At 47.9% G+C, this 20,370-nt stretch overlaps 1 long non-coding RNA gene across 2 annotated transcripts; it reads right to left on the reverse strand.

Moving 5' to 3' along the window:
* Positions 1 to 519: 519 nt before the first annotated feature.
* Positions 520 to 16,647, reverse strand: LOC109547595 (uncharacterized). Of its 2 annotated transcripts, XR_002173409.3 has the most exons (5): positions 16,171 to 16,647; positions 15,134 to 15,495; positions 11,340 to 11,642; positions 10,264 to 10,438; positions 520 to 9,068 (listed from the first exon to the last, which is right to left on the reverse strand). It is a non-coding gene; the product is annotated as an uncharacterized lncRNA (long non-coding RNA). The 2 variants fall into 2 exon arrangements; XR_002173410.3 differs by lacking the exon at positions 15,134 to 15,495 and having other exon boundaries at positions 16,171 to 16,637.
* Positions 16,648 to 20,370: the final 3,723 nt, after the last annotated feature.

The following is a 20,370-nucleotide window of genomic DNA, read 5'->3' on the forward strand; positions in this document are numbered from 1 at the left end:
CTGACTGGGAGCTGTGGCTTCTCCTGCTCAGCTCCGGGAGAGAGGCCCACACGGCACATCACTACTCCGGGAAAAGAGCAAAATCCAAAATTTGAAGTACAGTTTCTACTGAATGTATCGCGTTCACAGCATAGTAAAGTCACAAAATCAAAAGTCAAACCGTCATAAATTGTTGACTGTCTGTACTTTATTTTCTGAGTTTAATAATTTCAACATCCTCTTCAACTCTGGTACCGTATTTTTTCCATTTGACTCTCTTTCAAAATTTTCATTTCTCTGCTGAAATGCCTCATCTGTTCATGCATGTTGTTTACCTTTTCTACTAGTGTCTTTAAAGTTTCATCGTAGTTATTTAAATTCTCAGTGTCTGATAGTCCTGACATTTGGGTCATATTTGCAATCTGGTTCTGTTGATTTGTTTCCTAACAGTGAGTATGTATTCTTCCTTCCTTCCTTCCTTCCTTCCTTTGCTTCCTTCCTTCCCCTCCTCCCTCCCTCCCTCCCTACCTCTCGCCCTCCCTCCCTTCCTTCCTTCCCTTTTTCTTTCCTTTGTATTGTCTTAATGTTTTGGTTGAAAATGAGACAGTGTGTGTGGAACAATACTGAGTTAATACTATTTACACCTGGAAAAGAACACACCCCTTCTTTTGCTCAGCCATTAATGTGAGGGTTGAGTCAATGTAGTCAAGAGTTGAGTTTGAGGTTTGTTGTTGCTCTGGTTACCTTCACTGCACCCTCAGCGTCACATTCCTCTAGTTTTACTAGAGGTTCGTGGCCAGGGAATTTTCCTCAGTGCCCTCTCTCTTCTCAGTCACGCCTCTCATGTTCACTCATGCCTCTGCGTGGATCTCTTTCACACACCTGCGCCTCCCCAGTGACAGACTGCCATGCTTGTTATATGGTGCCTGTTAGCCTGAGTGGGGAATCAGGGCCTTCTCTGTTGTCCTGGTGCAGACTCAGTCTTGAGTGGGCACTGCAACTCCAGGTCTTGGGAGGGGAGCTTTCTCAGTAATCCCTTCTCTCTGGGAAGTAGACAGTCTCTAATGGTTCAGACCCAGGATGGCTTCCTGCCCCTCACCCAGGGGTAGAGAGTCTTCCTTTTCCCTCCCTCCGCCCGTGGGCTTTTGTCTCCCAGTGAGAGTGGCAGGGTTTGCTCTGCTTCCCCCCCACCCGCCGAGAATTGCAGCTCTTGTCTGTAGTGGGCAAGGCTCCAGGTGGGGCTCTGTGCCCTCCTCCAGCCCACCCCACAAGGGGTTCTGTCTGGCTCCCTCCCCTCCCCTCAGTCTTCCTCACGAGAACCCAGTGAAGGTATATGGAGAAGAGGCCTGGGCAGGGGCGTGTCCCCTGTGTGTCCATGACTCCCGTGGGTTTATACTCTTGCATTAACCCACACTCAGCCTCGAGCACTTGGTTAAAACTTCAGCTGAATTCTTCTCACCTGTCTCACCCCTGGGGAGCCCCGTCTTCTTTCTGTGCTCTGACCCACGTGAGTTGAAGCTCACATCTCATCTCTTCTAGGAGACGCCTGACCTTCCTTACATTTCAGACCAGTTAGCTGACCTGCAAGCTTAGCACTCTGATGGGCTGAACAAAAGTCACATTTGTAAATTTGGGCTTTTTCTTGCTGTTAGGGTAGGAGCAGCCCCCTTTCCAGCCCTCTTTTCTGCATCTGCTACTCAACTTCAGCAAGTGTTTTTGCCACAGTGTGTTTAGCCAGTCCATTCTCTTCCCAGTCTTTTGCCATTTCAAACGCCTTTGTGGGAAATAACATCATTTTTCACACTTCTGAGCATCTCTGAGGAAGTTCCTGGCAGTGGAATTTCTAGGTCAAAGGGAAGGCACACCTGTATTGTTCCTAATTATTGCCGTGTTGCCTTCTGCGAAGTGGAGGGAGTTTTCACTCACACCAGCTCTCATCAATGCCCGATGTCACGCTTTTTAATCTCTGCCTGCCTCAGAAGTGAAAAATGGTTTCTGTGTAGTTTCAACTTGTTTTTCTCTTATTATAGTAAAGTTGAACTTCTTTTCATGTATTAAAGCTCTTTGCATACTGAATTGTATCCTTAAAACTGGTTAACATAGTAAATTACATGTTTCTTACCACAATAAAAAGCTATTTCCGTTCTTTTCTATAAATGAAATATTCGTATTTTACCTTTGAAGTCAATGTGTTTGTCTTTATTCTAATAGGTTTTACTTGATTCTTCTAGCTTTCTAAGTAGACACTCACATTTTCTGCAAATAAGGGTAACATTGCATCTCCTTAAATCACACTGAGGAGAGGAGACATCCTGTCTTCTCTTTGATTCCACCAGGACACTTTTATTCTTCTCACCATTGACTTCATGGTCTGATGCAGTCAGTCATTATTAGAAGAAATCTACTTCTGTTCCTAGTTTCCTAAAAACGTCTTTTAATCGAGAAACATTTTGTTTCCCTCAAAAAAATGCGTCCGAAATTAAGATCAGTGTTGCATTTAATTTACGAATCAGTTTCAGGAGAGCTACAGTTACATAAGTTGCTGGAATTTAATCCTAGGCGTAAATGGATTCAGTATTTCCCACCACTCCTTGTATATTAGGGCATCTCTATCCTTGAGTTATTAGCTAGAGTCTTGTTTTAGTGAGCTAATCTATGTATTTGGGGAATTTTTTAGGAACAATATGTGGTGGTGTACTTCTGGAATTCTTGAGTATGACCATCTTTCTGTTACCGTCACAAAAGAACAGTAACTCAGCTAGACCAGGAATTCTCGACTCCCAACCATTAAGCATCAGAACGCTGTAGTAACTGCTTTCTTGCATCTACGTTGAAACCAGCCCGATGGCTTTTTTCTTTGAATATTTTATAAATATCTACTTGACTGAATATAGTGACTTTTATGCTTGGGAATTAAATATTTGACTCGGGTGTATCTAGTTGTGAGTACTCCTTTTATTTGTTTGCTTGGAGTAGGATATAGCATTTAAAACTACAGATTCAGGTCTTCAGCTCGGAAACGTTTTCCTAAATTGGCTTTGACTCACATCTCTTTCACTTACTCTGTTCTCTTCTTCAGAAACGCCAGTTGCTCGTGTGTTTAGCCTCTGTGCTGCGCGTTCTGAACCCATTTCCCTTTTACCGATTTCACTTCTTTATCCGTCCCTTTACTTTCATCCCCGCATTGCTGATCCAGTGTGCTGCAGCTTCATCTCTGCATTCTGTATTGCAACACTGTTGGAAGTTTTGCCGTGACAATGTTCCTTTCACGGCATTCTTTCCATAACTGTGTCAGCTACTATCTGATCTAGCTGGCTATCTCATCGTCTCATCTTTAGCTCAAGTTCACAGACTTCCCGTTGTCGTCATATGTCGTGGAGAGTGCAAGGCGAGTGTGTGAGATTTCCTTCTTTTTCCTGAAGTTAATCTCGTCCAGAACTATGCTAGTCTTCTCCCTCAACTATTAGGCTTACTCGGCGCAGAAGGGAGCCGGGTTTAGCTTCTCTACTCGGCGCAGAAGGGAGCCGGGTTTAGCTTCTCTACTCGGCGCAGAAGGGAGCCGGGTTTAGCTTCTCTACTCGTGTTCCCACGTCTTGCCTGCAGCAGGATTGTCGTATTTTCTAGGAAGACGCCTCTGCGTCGGAAAGAATAGAAACTGGAAAAGGTGCCCCACCCGTGCTTCCTCTTCAGTGGGGCCGCTTTGCTCCTGGGCCTTCTGGCTGGGGTGTTTCAGACGCTCCCGATTCGTAGTAGAGAACAGTTCCAGGTGGGAGTTCAGCATCTGTGCCTCAAACTATGAGATTTTTAGTGTAATTTAGCCCAGATTCTTCCTGCTTACGTTCCATGGTCTTGCATCTTTTCCCTTTTCTAAGAAAATTGTTTGCTGTTCATGGTACCCATAGCTCTGTGAGAGGTAAAAGGTTTGGTTCCGGGGCTGCTGCTTCCTCTTACGACAGGCCAGCGTGAAGCAGACCACCTTCACGCTGTGTTCTGCTAGATGCTCTTCCCGTCAAGAGCATCGAGGAGAACATAATAAAATTGTTTTAAAGCACGTTTGAAGGCATGGAGAGCTGTCAGGCAGCCTAGACACGAGGGCCAGAGTCCTGAGAGACAGGAGGCTCCAGAGGGGAGCTCCCCGTTCTGCACGGCCTCAGCTCCAAGGCCTTTTCCGATCAACAAGCACCACCGGCCAGGAAATGGGAAATCTTTGCAGATATTAGCGGCCAAGGGGCTGGTTATCTGGGGAGGGCTTCTGGAAGTTTCGTGGCTTCAGAGAGACTCCCCTGGGGCTCAGAGTGACCAAGGCAGTTGTGGCTGGAGGAATCCCAGAGCCCAGGGGGAGGGAAGTATAAGAAGTGGGGGCTCTTTTTATCCTGCAGTGTTTGCTGCCGCTTAGCTACTAGGGGTGAGAGGCCCACAAGCTGTGTGGATGGAGGCCCCGAGCGGTGTCGTCTCAGAGTGTTTGGGAGACATGCTGGAGCTCGGAGCCCCCTGAGGGAGAGAAGTGTAAACACTCCAGGTCAACTTTCTCTGGGGGAGCTCAGGGGACCCCAAACAGGATTCCACTCTGCGTGGGGACTCTGAGGTGGGCAGCCTGAAGAATAAACCTGAGGGTGAGAGCTCCCCTTCCGTCATCCAGCCGCACACGAGCTCAGACAGACAGGAAGGCAGTTCTGCCCACTGGCCACCCTGGTGGCAGGCCACGTCTAGGCTGCCGCCTGCGTTCCTGCCACCCACCCAGAGAGCCTCACTTCGTGGATTTGCCTTCACCATTGTAGATCCTTTGTTGAAAGTTCAGCACATTCTCAGGATGATTAGGGTTTTCTAAGAGCATCCCAGAGTCAGCAGCGTGGAGCTGAGCTAGAATGCCCACGAGATGGGCAGCCCCACGGCGCTGCCGAAAGCAAGGCCCTGTGGGGTCCTTCCGACGGCCTGGCGGACGCCAGAGTGAACGAGGAATCGGGAAACCTTCAGCTACAGAAGCACACCCCACGCAAGCTTCAAGAAGTTATCCACGAAGAGATTAAGAATTCTTGGCAGTCATTGGAAAGCCAGGTGACGCCTTGCTGCTCCGTCCAGGACAGAGATGTGGATGGCGTGGAGGCTGGAGATAAGCAAGGCCCTCCGGCAGGACCAGGACAGACGCGGCGCCTGGTTAAGAGCTGCGCCCGTTTTCCAGTCATGACACATAGCGGTTAAGAGCACGTGAACTGGCTCTTACCACGGGGCTCGACCCTTGATATACGTCATCTCCTGCAGGGCCCTCGGTACCTGCACTGTGGGTGCCAGCGGTGCAGACGAGGAGACAGAAGCTCAGAAAGACGCAGACACTGGCGTGAAGTCGAGAAGCTGGTGGGAAGCAGAGTGGGCTCTGGCGGCGCTCACGCTCCTTCCCCGTCACTGCGCCACTGGCCCCGCTCCGCCGGGCGGGCTCGTGGCCCTGGGAGCGGCTGCCGGCGTGCGGAGAAGCAGAGGAATCCACACATCTGTTGGTTGTTACAAAGTCCTACGCTGAAAGAACCCTTCCCAGGTATTATAGGTACATGTTAGAATTGGGAAGAACTCAACTGAAAAGTGCAGTTAAGATTCACATGCTAAGGTATAATTTTAAGTTAAAAAGGAAAGCCTCAAGAAAGTAAGCCGTGATAGGATTTATACAAAATGCCCAACTAGTTACGTGCACGTCTGTGCCTGCAGCGGCCTCGGACTGGAGAGACATATCACTGCTCGCCTCCCACCAGGTGAAAAGCGAGGCACTAAAAATGTCAACAGTTAGTGCAGGCAATTGATACAGTTTTCTATAGCCAGACGTGGGCACAGAGCAAAAGACCCAACGATCTTTAGGTAGCTAGCTGGTAGAGAGGTGAAGAGACGTATCTCTGAGGACTCGGCTCTCGTGATTACGGAGGCCGCGAGGTCCCGCAGTCTGCGAGCCATTCCCTGTCCATGGGCAGAAGACCGACGTCTCAGCTCCAGTCGTCGGGCAGAAGAGGGGTGCATTCTTCCTTCCTCTGCCTTTTGTTGTGGCCAAGCCCTCAGAGGGTTGGAGGACGCCCACCCACACTGGGAAGGGCGTGCGCTTCCCCGAGTCCCCAGTCAAACGCTAACCTCACCCGGAAACGCAGCCACAGATGCCCCCGGTGCAGCCCGCGTGCCGTCATGTTGACACATAACATTGGCCACACCAGGCTCTTGTTCAGGGCTTCTAGCAAGAGGGGTGTGTCTGAAGACTGTTCCCGAAACACCACACGATGAATCCTTGTTGTGTCGGCGGCCAGGAATGTGATCGAGACGGGCAGGGGCTAAAGGGCTTTCAGTCTTGCTTCACGTTTCTGTATTTTTCCAGTTCTTCACAATGCTAATGCCTCGGAACGTTCCAAAGAGAGAGAAGAGGGCACCGGTGTGCTGACGGAACTGACCGGGTGAGATGCGCCCCATGGAGTGGGTGCACTTGGCCACACCTGGTCCTCGGGTGGGGATGCCTGCTGCGTGGGTACCTCCCAATCACCATCTGCTACGAAGACTACTCTGACTTTCTGGGTGCTTAGAGGTTAGAAAGACCAGGTAGAATTTCTAAAATCCGCTAGAAAATGAAGAAAAGAATGGTCTAGATCGGCACTCCTCCAACTATAGTACACCCACACGATTCCCAGGCACCTCGTGGCTCTGCAGATTCTGGGCCAGCGGATCTGGGATGACTGCCGAGTTTGCCTTTTCAACACGCTTCCAGGCGACGCCAAGGCCGCTGGCCCACGGACCTCGCTTTGAGTATCGAGGCACCGAAGAGAACACCAGTGTGTGATGTGTGAGGTCAAGAGAGCTACAGCCGCCAAGTTCCTTCCAGATGCCTGATTGCCAATAATAGTGCAGTAAGGATTAGGGGAAACAGACACGGTGGGAAATGCCCAGTAAGTACTTTGAATGAACTCACGGGCAGCTGTCGTGGTGTGGAAAGGGCCACGGGTGGGGTTCTGATCACAGACCTGCCACCAGGCAGCTGTGTTTGCTCGGGATGTCCGTCAGCTTTCTCGTCTGAAGCGAGTGGGTTGGATTCCACAGTCTCTAGAGCTTCGCGCAGCCCTGAAATCGCGACCCTTCTGACTGCGGCGGAAGGTTGCACGGCCGAGCTGTCACCATACACGCAGAGTAAGAGCGGCCCGTCGACGTGAGGGCTGCGTGCCGGGGCTTCTGCTCGTGCGAAAGACGGCCAGACGCTGCAGGTTTGAATCTGCGTGTCTAACTGCTGTTTCCCCAGGAAATCTGAAATGTCAGTTGTCTGCGCCCTGGTTGTGAGCCTAAAGTGTCGCGGTCCGGAGTGTCCTTGTCATGCAGGGCGAGGAGTCACATTGGTCAAAATCACGGGCTTGGGGGCTTCCCTGGTGGCGCAGTGGTTGAGAGTCCGCCTGCCGATGCAGGGGACACGGGTTCGTGCCCCGGTCCGGGAGGATCCCACATGCCGCGGAGCGGCTGGGCCCGTGAGCCATGGCCGCTGAGCCTGCGCGTCTGGAGCCTGTGCTCCGCAACGGGAGAGGCCACAACAGTGAGAGGCCCGCGTACCGCCAAAAAACAAAAAATCACGGGCTTGGGGTTGTCGTTCGGCCTCCACATCCCTAAAAAGTTTCATCAGCTGCAAAGAAGTTGGGGGGAGGTCTGTGTACTTTGTGGAATGACTGCAGTCGTTCGGTTCAAGTGAAATGGTTCTCGCCTGGGCCCTGGTAGCTCTGTCTTCTGTGCGCTTGAGTGGTGCATAAATCCCTTTCTGTCCAGGAATGTGACTGAGGCGGGGCAGGTATGAGCCGTGTAACCCCTTCTGTCCGGAGCTGCTCACCTAGAGTTACAGGGACTCCGACATCCAGCACCCACGCTGCCGCCTCGCAAGCGGTGGCCTGTAGGAGCGGCCCAAGCGGAAAGGTGGCTTCATGGGAATAAACGGAGACACCACCCAAATGAAAGCAAGTCAGGTGTTTATTCGGAGCTCACTGGGGCAGGGAGCGGGCCGCCATCACCTGTGTGTGGCGGAGACTGAGGGCAGGCAGAGGGGGAGAAATCACGGCGGAAAAGGGAGGGCTCCGGGTGCCCTGAGGGAGGCTGTTGTCCCGGGTGACCAGGGGAGCCGGCGTCCCGTGTGATGGGTGAGGGGAGCACACCTGACTTTCTCTGGTGGGTCTGGAGTTGGAAGCAGGACCGGAAGCTAGGGAAGCTGCCAGTTACTGATGAAGCCCTGGCCACTTGGCGCTGTTGCCATGCGGGGTGTTGTCTGGCTCCCTGGATGGTTACCAGAGATAGTGGTCAAGGCTGGCTTACAGCGGCTGCCTCCTGGGCCGGCTGCTGTCCACAAGAGGGTCGGTTCCCGGACAGCTTGCCGCAGGCTGTGGGTCAGAGTTCTACCTTTGTTTATGGTCTGGCCGTGACTGGATATTCAGTCTCTCCATTTTTCAATGTAGCTAACGAGGTGAGGTCTTCCCAAAGCTTGAAGGGAGTCCAGACGGTTCCCAATTCAGTGAAAGCGTTCAAATACCCTGAAAAGCTCTTTAGACTGAGAGCACCCCTCAAATCCAGTCAAGCAGAGTGGGGCTATATGCCATTCTAATGGAAAAGGAGCTTCTCTGATGGGTTGTACGTCATCCCCATAACAAAAAGACAGAAGCCTGCAGAGGACCCAGACGCAGGAGAACAAAAGATGGTGCAATGGCTCCACGAGGGTCCAAAGGTAACGGAGCCAAAGAAGAGACACAACTGGGAGCCCGGAGAGAGGGGAGGGCGCTCAAGGCCACCCAACTCCCATCATGCAGATCCCACAATCTCCAAGCGAATCTTGAGTCATGATGTGACCTTTAAATGTAATTTAATTTTGGAGAGAGTGGACAGGAGTATCTGAGTTCCTGAAAACGAACAACGCGCACTCACACAAATGGCTGAAGTGGCTCCATGCTGTCGCTGGGAGATTGGCCGCCTTAGGTGAAGGGATAGAGCCAGGTCTCCCATCACGGCCCCTTGGAAGCCCAGCCTTGGAGGCTTTGGGTCCAGGTCTTTGTAAATTCTTGAGGAAAGTGTGAGAGTCAGAAGAATGCCAGGGAATGTGGGAGGAGCTGTAAGAGAAAGGGAAAGCAGTGATTAAGGGGGGGGGGGGGGGACAGTTTGATTTATGGTTTATGAGTAGAGATTTAAAGAGCTAGATAGGATTTCCCTGAATTGTACAAAGACTAATTATCAAGGCTAACGACAGAGATGAATGCCTGTAAATATCTTTCTGGGCAAACGCATCAAAGGTGATTAAACTCTGCTGGAATTAGGGACAATGGGACAGTGTTAAGAAAAGAAGAAGAAGTTCTTAAGATAGATGGGTTTTCTCTAAAGCTACCATGTTCCCTTCACAATGCATCCTGCCTGCTGCAGTGATGCTTGGCCATTTTGCCTCCTTTTGTTCTTGCGATGTTTTTCCTCATCGGTGAAAACGTATGTGCCCGTTTGGGATTCACTGGGGACCAGGAACTGATGCAGGAAGGAAGGCTCCTAAGGGTGCTTCTGTTTCTGAGACACTGAGTAACTCAGTGTCTTAGACAACGTGTAAAGTAAGAGGAGAGAACGAAAGACACTGTCTGAAGGAAGGGCAGGCAGGCTCAGTACCCCGAGTAGTAGAGATTCGCTCAGGGCTCACTTAATTCTGGGACTCCAGGGACGAACTGAGCAAACTCCACGTGGGCAAGTTTGTGCTTTGAGGGTCCTTCTTAGAGGCAAACACAACAGTTCTGGATAACGGGCAAGGCTGCAGAGATCCGGTTTTGCTATTATTCAGGCACTAGTTTGAATCTCAAGCATTATAAGGTCCGAAAGAAAGCATGGGGGCGAGGCCCCTCCACCCCCATCTCCGGGAGCATCGCTGACTAACGCCGTGTTCCTTCACGAACGGCGTCCCAGGAAGGATGCCACCCGCTAGCGCTGGCGATGAAGGTGAAGAGGCGGCTCCAGGAAAGTGGGGGCTTTCTACCAGACGGCACTTTCGTAAGCGACTTTGGTCCCGTGCCCACACAGCGGGAGCTCGAATGAGTGATCTCAGTTTGGGCCATACGCAATTTACCGCTTGCTGTTGGGAATGCAGAGGTGTGTGAGCATCAGGAAATGGAAAATCGGGGGATATGCCCATCACAAATGTCCAGACCTGCTGTCACGCTTTTCCTTGAGGAAAAACATTGGAAAGATAAAGAATCCAGTCACCCGAGCTGTGGTAACACACTTCGTTGGATTTAATATGGTCTACGGTCAAGCTAGTGTAACTCTGCCTACCTCTCGGTTTGAGGATGAAGGTTTGCTTCCGCCATGTCCCTATGCCTTAAATCCACCGTGTCCGCTGAGCCGTCCTTGAGACACGGAGAAGAGCTTCTGCAGCTCGTTTCCTAGCGTCGCCCACGAGGTCATCACGTCCACCAGTCCTCAGATATGAACTCATTTGAAAGGTGCCCTGGGGATTCGACAACAACACGTGTTACTAGACGACATTTTCAAGGCACAGAATCAGAACGTTTCACAGAAAGTGCAGTTAATAGTCCTCTGGGTATAAATTAGTTTGGGCGCATGTTGTAATATATAATATGGGCGCCCCAATAATTCTTCTCAGGACAGCTATGAATTTGTCAGCTTTTTATTTACTGGGTTGTTTTTATGATTGGGCACTTATCTAGTTCAGCAACTAGAATGAAACCTTCAAGGCAAGAATACATATTAATAATCACAATTAGGTCTAGAAAAAATTAAAGCCAAGTGAAAACAAATGGTTCCACCCCTAGAAGAAAATGTACTTCTTTGTTGTCAAGTTCGTGCCGAGTCATTAAGGCTTAGAGATTGTATGCAGCCTTCCCCGCACTCTGTTTCTGTAGAAAACACAAGCGGGAAAGAAAGAGTCGGAGCCCCGCCGCACAACCTACGAGGTGACACGACACAACCTACGATTGTTTCTTTGATATAAAAATTGACTGTCAGCTCAATACTGTTCTGACGAAGAGTTTGGGCTGGTTTTGCCTGACCACTCGCCAGAACCAGAATCTGAACATTGGTTTTTTCCTTAGTGCCTAACATCTGAAAGCATTTTGATTTTTTAAATTGAAGAACAGTTGATCTGCAATGCTGTGTTAATCTCTGCTGTACAGCAAAGTGGCCCAGTTACGTATACATTCTTTTCTTATATTCTTTTCCGTTATGGTTTATCCCAGGAGATTGGATATAGTTCCCTGTGCTCTGCATTAGGACCTTGTTGTTTATCCATTCTAAATGTAGTAGGTTGCATCTACCAACCCCAGACTCCATGACATCGTAAAGCCAATTTGTAAGGAACCCAAGTCTGTGCTTCGTAATTTTATGACTACCTTCGGAACTGTCCCGCTGACCACAGCAGTCTTGCAGGTTTCCTCGGATGCCATGAGGCGCAGACAAAATGGCAATCTTCCACGTTGTAAGAGGGTCTGGAAGCGACTTGTCTGGAAGCCCTGAAGAAGGCGGCTCTCTGGAACCCTGGCAGTCTCCTGCCTCCTGGAGAGGACTCAAGTCAGCCTGGAGAGGCCTCCTCCAGTGTGGCAGATGTGCAGGTGAACATCGTGTGTGCTCAGTGGGGAGTCTTTCTGCCACTTCTGCGCCCGGTAAACTGTTTCAGTCACTTGCCAGTAAGAAGGCTTTAAAAAAAAAAAAAAATTAAGTAGCTATAAAGCAGTACTCAGCACCGTAAGTACGTGGTACCCAAAGGCCCTGAGGAGAGGGACTGCGATTGGTGTGGCCAGCGTTTCCTCTTTGAGGAATATCTGAGAGCTCTCTTAGCACTGTCTGGAGGAGCCCGGAGGTGTGGCCTCGCTGGGCGCTCACGTCAACTCCGCCGAAGCAAAAGGAGCAGCTCCTTCACGTGGGAACCAGGAAATGGTGCTTCTAATGGAAACCCTGGACAAGGACTTACCAGACCTGGATTTTCATTCTGCTTCTGCCATCGAAGGCTGTGAGACCCTGGGCCACTCACTTCCCTTATCTGAGACTCAGTTTCTTTATGAATCAAGAGGTTTGGACTTGATCTCTTCTAACTCTTAAGCTTTACGATTCTGTTTCTTTGATACAAAAATCGACTCTCAGCTCAATACTATTCTGAGAAAGAGTTTGGGCTGGTTTTGCCTGACCACTCGCCAGAAGCAGAATCTGAACACGGGCGATCTGTGGGCTTCGTGTCCCTCTGGCCAGGCCCAAGGGCCGCGCGTGAGCAGGAAGCGGGCACGTGCCATGTGCCCCAGGCTGGGAAATTTGCAGACGTGCATATGGTCTCTTAGAAAACAAGGGGCTCATCACTATTAAGCCGGTCTCATTACAGAGTCATAAATTGGAAATTGCAGTGAAATTAGGTTGATTTCTGACTGACAAATTTTGGTTGCAGGGCGGAAAAGAAATAATCATTTTTAAAGCTGCAACAGCTGTTACATCATATTATATTTTAAAACCCTTTAGAGGAATTAATTAATTTTATCATTGTTACACTCTCCTTAATAGTGTTCCAAAATACCTGGCGGCGATTAATCATGATCAGAATTTTTATCAGTCACGATCTAATACATTTTTCCAAAAAGATTTTATTGCACATTAAAATTACTTCGTTTGAATTTTTTAATTGTAGATCTTAATCTTGTTTGAAAATATAATCTTTATCCATTCAGTGTCATGCAAAGTGAGTGCTTCTTCTCAAAAAAACATTTTCAAACTTTGCTTGGGTTCTTTTCTTTCTTTTTTGCTAAGCCGTATCATTTAATTTCATGTGGCTTTAATGAGTAATTGTTTTCAGCAGTTTCTAAGGTTTCCGTCAGCAGTATTTCATTCCAGGATAAAAGGTAATGACCCATAAATTCTTAATGCCATATTTTTATAGCCAGTAAATTAGTCTTTAATGGGTTCAATAAGTTCTGTGATGTATGTCATTAATTGTTAATGGTGTTTTAACTAGATAATTGTAACGAAGGGCTGTTTGTCATCACTGCTGTGAGTGACTGATCCCTGCTATCTGTTCCGCTTCCTAGTGTGGCACTCACTTTATCTGGCTCTGCGTGCTGAGAGCAGATCAGGTACCCAAAATGCACCAGCCAAACATCATATCCTAACACTCGTGTGTCGTGTGGTAGTGACATGGGCCTTCGGTCCCAATTTGCTTTTATCTTATGTATCCATCAGCTGTTGGTCCTACAGTGCTGAGTAACAAACCACCCCAACCTCAGTGGCTTAAAGCAACAATCCTTTACACTCACCATGATGACTAGGCAGGCCCTGGTACCCAGTTGTTCAATCAAACACAAATCTGGGTGCTACCGTGAAGGCATTTTGTAGATACAGCTAACATCTACAATCGGCCAACTTTAAATAAAGGAGATTACCCTCGATAACTTGGTGGTCCTCATCCCATCAGCTGAAGGCTATCAGAGCAAAGACTGAGTTTTCCTAGAGAAGAGGAATTCCACCTCCAGACGGCAGTATCGAGTCCTGTCTGAGTTTGCAGCCTCGCCAGCCCCACTCATGCGTATGCAGGCTGGGCGGGGACTGGCTGACCCTGTCTGGGTTCCACGGGGCCAGGCTTATCACCGCAGGTTGGGCCCTGTCTGTCCTCGTGGCCCTCAGGCTGCTCAGGGCGTGCTCTCCTTGGCAACGGTAGAGAAGGAGCAGATTTATCACCCAGGCTCACTTCAAGTCCCGCTTGCCTCTCATCTGCCCTCAGCCTCTGGCCAAAGCAAGTAAGTGATGGAGCCCTCGATACAGGGCAGGGAAGTTCACCCCACTTCCGGGGGGAAGACAGACAAAGTCCCGTGCAGAAGGTGAGGACAAAGGGGAGGCGAGGAGTCACCACCAGCAGCCGTGCCTCCCACCGTCTCCTGAGCCCGACGAGGCCGGAGCCCCAGGGCCCTGGGAGACACATCTTCCGATGACTTCTGATGCGTGTACCCTGTCACTCACTCCGGGCCAGACAGAATCGGAGCCCGCGGGTCAAAGACCAGCCAAAGCTCCCGCAAAGGCAGAGTCTCCTCTGAGAGCCTCAGCGGACGCCACCGGCAAGTGGCACAGAATCGTCACCTTCAAACCTCAGTTTTCATCACGTTCCTGCTCTTTTCTCTTTGGCGCAATTTGCTTTTCTCTTTTTTTGGCAACTTTACACGGATTAGGCATTTATTTTCCAGCCTCATCAGCAGGCTTACTTTTGGGTTTTTTTGCAGCTGTAGAAATGCTACAGCTTCCCTCCTCTACCTGCATGTATGACCTTTCCAGATGGACAGTGTCTGGTGTTCCTACCCTGAGAAGGCGACAGCTATGTCTGCGAGGGGTTGGGGGAGGGGCCCAAAGGACACAGGACAACAGCCATTGAGGGAAGGCCCAGAAAAGACGGGTGAGCATCGAAAAAGGGTTTCCAGCCAAGAGAAGAGTGTCCGCAAAAATCAGAGAACATGATCGTTGGTCGTAAATGATAACTCCTTCTGTACAAGCAAGGCTGGCTCAATGATACGTGGTCCAAATGCTTAAGCATGGTTATAGATCCTTTGGTAGTCTGTCTAATCTACCAAAAACTACACTAAAACATCCTCTCACCAGAAAAGAAAAAATTGTGTGTGCACGCACACACAACCACATACTTCCTAAAACCTGCAACATCGTAGCATACAACGAGAGGACCTACAGTTTCAGGGAGTTCGTGGGCCCATCTCTGGATTAGAAAGCTCTTTGGGGTTCACATTCGCAGCATAGTTGGTCATAGTTGAACGTGTGGGATTAAGGACAGGGAAGAATCAAGGATGGCTCAGTTCTCTAATTTGGTTGATTGCATGAAGGACAAGGGCATCACCTGTCCTGGGAGCAGAAGAGCAGCCCCTGGGGGACAAGACGGCAGCTGGGCAGGTAGCGGTCACCGTACCCAGAGGCAGCAGCCCATCCAGGCTGGCTTACGGAAGAGAGTCAAGGTTTCACAGTAAAACGTAGGAACCGCAACCGTAGACATGGTTGGAAGTGTTAGGGCCGTAGCTCTGGGGCCTGGAACAAGCGGCCATGGATTTAGCAGGGAGATCATCATTGTTAAAATGAAACAACTAAAGCCCTGCGGGGGTGCTTGGTCCGCTTGCCTGCCATGTCTGGTCTCTTGGGACATGTCAGAACTGACCTGAGGGCAGCAGCTTTGGGTCCAGTTGAAGACGCACATCGGTGTCGCTTGCAGCGGGTGACTCTGTCATTTGCAAAGGGCCCCAGGTGCTTCTGGTCAGTCCCCCACACACGCCTCTGCCCTGTTGAGCATCCCTGGTCTTTCAGAGGGTGAAATTCCCACAACTTAAGATTCAAGACACACTAGCAGTTCCATGAAGTATTCTTTCCTTGAAATTCAGGAGAATCGGACATGGATTCCACTTCCTGAAAGATGTCTCTTCTTTGCCACCCATGAACACGGTACTGTGCGGGCCAGGTGATGCCGTCTGGGGAACTGCAGGCAGTCTGTGCCTGGAGCCAGGGTCCAAACATCTGCAGGCCCTGAGCGGGGATCACAAACCAAAAGGATGACCAGGGCTCAGCCAGCCAAGCCTGCATCTCATTACTTCTAAGACGCTTTTTCTTTTTCTTTTTACATCTGAGTCCATATGAAAACCAGACACACTCTATGATCCGTAGTGTGTCGTAATCTATTTTTTTATTCATAAGGGTACATAATTTACTGTGTCCTACGTCTAAAGGCGTCTTAGACTGAAATGCAGTCAGGGTGAAGGAGGGCCAACAAAGGGAACTGCAGAGCGACCTGGGGGAGGATGTCGGCGTTTACCTGGGACGTTTGCGGATTACTCTGGAGCTCAGAGCTGAGCATCTGGGCAGCTCCCTGCCGCTGAAGCCACCCAGCCATCAGCCCTCCCGGGACGGCAGCCCCAGGGTCACGTTTGTGCTCAGCTCTGCCCCATCACAGGCATCTTAGCCTCACAACGACTGCGGACGCCCCTCTGCCTTCCGCCTGCCTGCGTCCACGGGGGCGCTCCACGCCCCCACCCCCTGCAAGAGCCCAGGTGGGCTCACCTGCGAAAACACGGGTTTCTGGCAGCAGAGCAAACACAGACTCCCACCTCACCCCCACGTACTCTGTACTATTCACTTGGTCTGTTCGGGCTGATGTAACAAAACACCGTAGACCACGTGGCTTCAACAACCTTTGCTGCTCACCGTTCTGGAGGCTGGGAGTCCAAGATCAAGGGGCCAGTACATTCAGTTCCTGGTGAGAACCTCTTCCGGGCTTGCAGACACCACCTTCTCACTGTGTCCGTCACAGCCTTCTCTCCAGTGTGTGCAGAGAGAGATCTTCTTTCTCTTCTAAGGGCACAAATCTCGTCATGGGGGCATCACTCTCACGACCTCATCTAAACCTGATCACCTCTCAAAGCCTCCAGATACCGTCTGGCGTTTAGAGCTGCACTCCACAGATTTTAGGGGAACACGGACGTTCAGCCGTCACAGAGATGATCCAGCAGCACCGGTTCCCCATCGTGAGACTCTCACTGACGCCCGGAGACAGGTGATGCTGCCCTGCTACCACCTGGCACTCAGAGGCAGCCCTACATAAGTTCTTCTGTCCAGAGAGTTGGAGATCGGGGAACAAAATGCTTCAGCCAGTGAGAGACAGCCAGTGTGCTATGATCACTGACGTTGGCGAAGATACATGCTGTTACATGTTCATGCTAATATCTATAAAGTGTCTCCTATGATCACTGACGTTGGCGAAGATGCATGCTGTTACATGTTCATGCTAATATCTATAAAGTGTCTCCTATGATCACTGACGTTGGCGAAGATGCATGCTGTTACATGTTCATGCTAATATCTATAAAGTGTCTCCTATGATCACTGACGTTGGCGAAGATGCATGCTGTTACATGTTCATGCTAATATCTATAAAGTGTCTCCAAGCACAGCAGTTCCTACGTCTGTGAAAGGCAGCTTATTGCAATGGCAACATGAAAATGGTTCTTACGCAGGATCTACTTAGTGCTGGCAAAACAAAGGGACCACGAGAGCTTACAGACACCGTATAACTCAGACAGCAATGAAAAGTAGTGTAGTCCAAATCATAGCAGATTCCATAAAGATAGTATCACATCTAGAAAAGTAACCTCATGATATTGTATGTAATAGTAACAACAACAACATGAATCAATGGAAGGAGACTCTGACGACACAATAGAATAAGTACAAACCACATCGACACTATTATCTCCAGTTAAAAATGCACACCAACTTCCTTACATGTATAGGTTCATCACGAGATCAAATATAATCGCTGCAGCCATTAAGAAACCGTGGGGGTCAAAACTAATCAAGAAGAACAATAAAGTTCATTCAGCACACTGGTACCTGCTCGGGGCAGCCAGTACATTTGATTCAGGCCCTCGCAGATTAATAACAGCTGATTACTGCCAGTGACGAGATAACATCTTAATGAGTGAGATAGCCTAAGAAAAATAATTAAATGTTTGAACAATTTGTTGATCGCTAGGTCACTGTTCATCTCCGAATATTTTCTCTTTCTTAGTTTCTAAAAAATTTATTTTTAATGTACATTTGGTAAAACTCACTCTTCTGGGCATAAAGATATGTGCGTCTTGACCAATGTCTGGAGCCCTTGGAGTCACAGCCACAATCAAGATACAGAAAGGCTTCATCACCCTCAAAATTGTCTTGAGCTACAGCTTTGAGGTCACAACCTCACCTCACCCTTCCTCCCTGGCAGGTATTGATCTATCCTCCATCCCCATCGCTTTCCCTTTTTCTGAGTAAAGGGAATAGTACAACATGCAACCTTTTGAGACTGACTGCTTTCATCCCCTCGAAGCTCTTGAGATCCATTCACGTTGTCTGGTCCATTTGTGCTCTTTAGGGCTCCCTTGTATGTGAAATCACACTTTGTTACCCGTTCCCCAGATGGAGAACATCTGGGTGGTTTCTACTATTTGGCAATTATGAGTAGAGCTACCGTAAACATTAGTGTATAGGTCCTTATGTAAAATGTATGTTTTCATTTCACTTGGATAAAATACCCAGGAGTGGGCCTGCTGGGTCACATGGTGAGTGGGCGTTTAAGGTAATTAGAAACTGCTGAGCCATTTTCCAAGTGGGCTGAACCATCTTACATTCCCACCAGCAACGTATGAGACTTCCAATTGCTCTGCATCCCCACCAACCTTGATATCGTCGGAGAGATTCTAATAAAGAAACTTTTGTGGTTCAAAGGACAATGCCAAGAAAGTGAAAAGATAACCTACAGAATGGAAGAAAAGATTTTCAAATTATATATCTGATAAGGGTCTAGTGACCAAATATGTAAAGTGCTCTTGTAACGCAACAATAAAAAGACAAATAACCTAATTAAAGAATGAGCAAAGGATCTGAATAGAATTTCTCCAAAGAAGACATACAAATGACCAATAAGCACCTGGAGACATACTCAACATCATTAGTCATCAGAGAAATGCAAATCAAATCCACAATGAAATACCACTCCCATCCTCTAGGTGGGTATAAAAAAAAAGCCAGGTAATAACAAGTGTTGACGAAGATGTGGGGAAACTGGAATATTTCACTGGTGAGAATGGAAAGTATTGCAGCCACTCTGGAAAACGGTTCCTCAGGAATATCCCATAAGTTTTAGTATGTTGTGTTTTTGTTTTCATTCTTCTCAAAGTATTTCCTAATTTCCCTTATGATTTCTTCTTTGGTTGATTATTTAGGTGAGTGTCAATTAGTTTCCACATGTTTGTGGATCCCCAAATTTCCTTCTGATACTGATGTCTAGTTTCATTCCGTTGTGATCAGAAAACATACTCTTTATGATTTTAATCCTTTTAAATGTATTGAGACTTTATTGAAATCTATGGCCAAACATGTTGTATATACTGGAGAATGTTCCATGTTCACTTGAGAAGAATGTCTGTCCGGCCATTGTTGGGTGCAGTGTTCCATAGATGTTGGGTAAGTCTGGTTGGCTTATAGTATTGTTCAGGTCTATTATTTCTTTATCAATCTTTTGTCCAGTTGTTCTATCCATTATTGAAAGTGGGGAGTTGTAATCTCTGACTATTATTGTTAACTTTTTTCTCTTCAGTTCTATCAGCTACTGCTTCCTTTAATTTATTCTCTGTTTTTGGTGCATATTATTTATATCTTCTTGATAGATTGACACTTCTATCATTATAAAGTATCCTACTTTGCGTCTAGTAACAACTTTATCTTACACCCTATTTTGTCTGATAGTAGTGTAACCACTCCACTGCTTTTTTGGTTACTGTTTCCATGGTGTACCTTTTTCTGTCCTTTTAGTTTCAGCTTACTTGTGTCTTTGGATATAAAGTATATCTCTTGCAAACAGCACAGAGTCGGATCATGTTATTTTTGTCTATTCTGCTGATCTCTGCCTCTTGACTAGAGTGTTTAATCCATTCATATTTTATGTAATTCCTGATGAGGTAGGATTTACATCTTCCATCACCACAGATTTATAATTGTTTATGCTATTTTCTTTTAAACCAGATAGGAAAAAAAGAGTTAAAAACATGCTCTTATAGTCTTTTATATTTATCTATGTAGCTACCTTTGCTGGTGTTTTTATGCCGTTGTGTGTATTTGAGTTGCATCTAAAATCCTTGCATTTTAGTCCAAAGGACTCTAGTATTTCTTGTAGGGCTGGTCTGCTAGCAACAAACTCTCTTGGTGTTTGTTAATCTCTCCTTCATTTTAAAGGATAGTTTTGCGGTATATAGAATTCTTGGTTGACCGGGTTTTTCTATCAGCAGTTTGGAAATGTCCTCCCACTGCCTTCTGTCTCCACGGTTTCTGATGAGAAACCAGCTGTTACCTTAGGAAGAGTCCTTCTGTGTGATGAGTCACTGCTACCTTCCTGCTGTCATGGTTCTCTGTCTTTCTGCAGGGTGTGTATCGGTGTGTGAATCTCTTTGAGTTTATCTTACTTGGAATTTGATGAGCTCCTTGGATGTATAGATTAATGTCTTCATTCTGTTTGGGAAGGTTTCTGCCATTATTTCTTCACATGTTCTCTCTGCCCCTTTCCATTTCTTCCCTCGTTCTGAGACTTGCATCATGTATATGTTAGTGGCCTCTGTGAGGTTTTTGAGGCTCTCTTTATTTTTCTTCATTCTCTCTGCTCTGTTTCTCAGAATGCATAATCTCAATTGATACATCTTTGAGTTCATTGGCTGTTTTCCCTGCTCAAATCTACTGTTAAGCATTTCTAATGAATTTTTAAATTTTAATTATTGTAGTTTTCAACTCCAGAATTTCTATTTGGTTCTTTTTTTTTTTTTTTAAAGTAATTTCTCCCTCTATGATATTTTCTGTTGGGTGAGACACTGTCCT

The sequence above is a fragment of the Tursiops truncatus genome, chromosome 18, assembly GCF_011762595.2.
Source record: "Tursiops truncatus isolate mTurTru1 chromosome 18, mTurTru1.mat.Y, whole genome shotgun sequence".
In the NCBI taxonomy this organism is placed as follows: Eukaryota; Metazoa; Chordata; class Mammalia; order Artiodactyla; family Delphinidae; genus Tursiops; species Tursiops truncatus.